Source organism: Myotis davidii, unplaced genomic scaffold, assembly GCF_000327345.1.
Source record: "Myotis davidii unplaced genomic scaffold, ASM32734v1 scaffold575, whole genome shotgun sequence".
Lineage (NCBI taxonomy): Eukaryota > Metazoa > Chordata > Mammalia > Chiroptera > Vespertilionidae > Myotis > Myotis davidii.
The window spans coordinates 649886-654088 of NW_006290306.1; positions in this window are offsets into that span (position 1 = coordinate 649886).

Sequence of the window (4203 nt, forward strand, 5' to 3'; positions counted from 1 at the left end):
GTTCAAATTTCAAATGTAACTGATCTAATAAAATATCTACTCTGAAATTGAGCTGTGAAGATAAACTCTCAAGCTCAGACCAATGATGCTTTTTTTTAAAAGATAATTTTGACTTGCTTAGTCTATATAGCCTTATATCCTTTTGCTTTCCCCCTTCCCCATCCTTCCCCTCTCTTTCCCCTCAAAAATTTCCCTTTCTGTCTGCTGTTTTTCTCAATTTTTAGTTAAAAAAAATTTTTTTTAAATTGCTTAATTGCTTTTTTTCTCATCCTTCTCTCAGCCAATCTGCTGACTTGCCAGCTGAGAGCAACTCAGTTTTTCTCATGGGTGCTGACTCATGACCTCACCACACTGACTGCTTTGGAGCCTAAATGTTCCACTCAGTTGATATAGATGGAGTTAGAGAGGAGAAAGAGGAGATTTGAAAAGGTTAGAGGGCATGGAGGAAAAAAATGACACCTCAGAGGAAATAGTGGAAAATGCCAGAAAATTACAGAAATTTAAGCATCGAGTTCAGCCAATACCAATAGCAGAGCAATTGGGAGTGAACATGGAAAGAACCATGAAAACCCAAGCAGACAGTCTTGAGTTGCATGTAGAAAAGGGCAGGGAAGATGATTCAGAAAAATGTGGGGAAAATAGGAAAGAAAGACAATCAAGGCACAGAAAGAGGCCAGATAAGCAGGAGCAGAGGATTGAAATGACATGGAGAGCTAGCTGAATATTGTTAAGTTGGAAGCTTATAATGTTGGATTCCTGTAAGTGTCCTCCTGTACAAGTCCTGAAATAGTCTCATAATCTGGTCCAATAAGCCCTTGGCTTTTAGCTTCATGTTGCTGGGATGAGGGTACTAACTCACCACACCTTTGCAGTTTCCCAAATGACAGCATTAAGGCCAGGGATTCTTCTGTTTTCCTTAAGCCCCCAGGAAATGGCAGGTGTCCCCATATTATCTAGACTAGAGCTGGTGGAGTTCCCCCAGAAAATGGTAGACTTTTCACACTGTCTAAATTAGATCTGGTGGGTTTCCACAGGATGCATGGCTGATCTGAAGTCAGCAATGGTGAGAGCAAAACTTAGAAGACCACATTTTCTGCTGGAATGACCTTCCCCCTTTTTAGTACCTCCCGCCTCCTTTCCAGGGATCCACAGATCTACTTTTCTTCATGACTCTAGTACTCTGGACCACCTCTCCCTTTCCACACTGGTCAAGTATGTCTCCATTAATACCTAGCAGAAACCACCTGCTAGATGCTAGTCCACTGGTTACAGGCACGCTGTCAATTGTTTCTATCCCACATGATCCATAGGTAATGATAATTCATCCATCTACAACTCCTGGATACTCTGAACTTTAACCACATAAAAAGATCCAAGCAAATCTAGCCGAGGGGTAGCCGGTGAGGCGAAACATTTAGACCAAGTCACTTAGGTTTGCCAGTATGTCATCAAAATTATTCTTGATGGACTAAAGGAAGTACAATTTCCCACTTTATACTTTCCAAATTATAGTTTGCTGAGTCAAATAATGGGCAGTTACTTATCTTTTTCTCTTTACTTAGGACACATATTAAGATTTATGCAAGTATCAGGTTAGAAGGGGTCAATGGGTGTGTGTGTGGGGGAAGGGGACATCTGTAAGATTTTCAATATTAAAGATTTTTTAAAAATTAAAAGAATGTATGTAAGTAAAAAGTGAGCTTAAAGAACTCTTATCTATCAATGTGCACACCCTTTGGAGAGTGTACGGTAGAGAGAAAGGGTTATAATAACCCTTTCAAGCACCACTGGGAAAGACAGTGCTGACTTAGAATTGGATGGATATTTTTCCTACCCTCTCCCCTTCTCCAAATAAGCACACACGGTGGTGAAAGTAATCCCAGAGATTCAAAATATCTCCCTTTGTGTTTTTGAGTTTTTAACCATCAAACTGAATTATACTCAAACTGGAGCTTCCAAAGTGAGTCAGTGCTTTCTGATAGGAACCAAGCCCCTAGTTGGGCCCCCCTGGGGTAGAGAAATTGGGTGGTACAGAGAATGGTACAGCAGAGGGGAAGGTGAGATCTGCAGCTGGGCAAACAGAGCCGGCATTGTTTCCTAGCCCCCCTTCCTCCCGCAAGTATGGGGCTGCAGCCTGGGAAGGGCGCCTCCATTAGAACGCAGCCAACAAGCACACGGTGCCTGCTGCTCTGTTTAAACAGGTGCCTTCCCTCCCCAGGGAAGCCGGGGCTCTGCAAACAGGCATGACCACTTGCTTCCAGAAGATGGATGCTCACATCTGCACATGGTCATAGGGAGAAACTGAGGCCCAGAGTGGGGCAGGAAGGCTTTCAGCCGGTGCAGGAAGCAGGAAGGGCCAGCAGGTGTTTGGACTCCCCACTGGCCTCTCTGGTTACCAGGCTGCCTTTGTCTTGTCAGACCCGCTCTTGACAGGGATAAAGCCTTTGGGCTTTTCACTTCAGGAGATTGAAAGAGCTTTCCCAAATACCACTCCGAGCTGAAGCGAAGCTCCAGACTGTCTGCGGTAGGGGCTGGGCCAGTGAGCCCTAATCACACCTGTTAGTGAAGCCCTGTCAGCAGGGGGGTAGGAGAGGGGGCTCCGGAGCTTGGAAAACATTGTCACATGCTTAAAAGATCTCCCCTTGGTGCTAATACCACCTCACCATATTAATACAGTTCTCTCCCCTTCTCCAAGATCTCCCAAAAAACAAACCTTGGTGGAAATCAGAGAAACCTAGCCTATTTATTTATTTGTCTATCTTTTTTTTAAAAAAATTGTCCAATTCCAAACCCTCAGCTTAAATGCTCCAGATTACAATGGGTAAATTGTAAGGACATGAAAAAGGTAAGGAGGGAACCACAGATGAAAAGAGATTGAATAGACACACTGCATTTCTAAAAATGGTCAAGACTAAACTGTATAATCCGGGAATGCTCACCTGGTGCTAAATCTTTAAAAAGATGCAAAGAAGCAATTACTATGACAATTCAGTGGTCACTTTGGGGGCAGGAGAAGAGTTAAGAGATGAGACAATTGAGGGGGTCTATTTCTCAAACCTGGTGTTGACTGCACTGCAAGTTGCCTTATAATAACCCATCAGGTTAGATATTTCTATAATTTTGTTTTATTTTACATTGGTCTGTTTTCCAGAGGCTAGACAGCTGGATCTGTGTCATGTGCCTCTTCCCAATTGATGTATCCATGTCATTGTAGCAGCTCTTATGGAGCAGCAGTCTCTTGACTCTAACTTCAGGGGGAACCCTTTAAGGGTAGAACAGATGGGGAAGCAAAGCCTGCCCCATCCCTTTGAACTGGAGAGCAACCCCAGTGAGTTTTCTGCTGCTCTGTCTGGGGTAACTCAAAAGCCTTCACAACATTCTCTCTCAGGTAGCTAGCTGACAGGTGACTGATCCACAGACTTATCTGCCTGAGGGCTTTCATGCTGTTCAACACCAGATGGATGCTGGTGCCCAGCTTTCTCTTATGAATCCTTTTGGGGTTGTTGCTACTCACCCACTATTAGGCAGACGGATGCCCTTCCTCTGACTCTTGAAGGGCTAAGATGGTCACGGGGACTGCCTGAGATGCAGTTCTGACTAACTAGGAACTAACTCTTCCAAGCAAGTCATCTGTTGGTCCTAGCAAGGCCATCAGAGACACTCAAATATTATTCCAGTGTCTCCAAGTGCGTGCACACAATTGTATGCATGACTGTTTAGAATAAGACAGCAGGTTGCTAGGCAATGAATTTCCAAAAAGGAGAGTGTGAAGAAAAAAAATAATAAATAAACAGATGACAGGGATGAGATCCAAAGCCTGTTCAGACAAGAGCATTTGGGTCTATTTGGTTTGATGGGGCTATCACGGGGACGTCAGGGTTCGCTTACCTCCAGCATGAGTTTCCAATCTTGCCTTCCAGCTCCTCACCCTGTTTCATGTGGTGGGGAAAGCTGAGATGAAATATGTCTCTCTGGAGGGCCATGCCTTTGTGAAAGGCTATTACAGCTGTAACAAAACTTTTGTAATCTGCACCATATCCCATTACATCTCCAAGCTCCTTGGGTCCCTTCCCAGCCTCAAGAAAATATACACACCCTTTCTCTCTCTCTTTCTCTCTCTCTCTTTCTTTCTTCCTTTCTTTTCTTTTCTCTTTCTTTCTTTCTTTCTTTCTTTCTTTCTTTCTTTCTTTCTTTCTTTCTTTC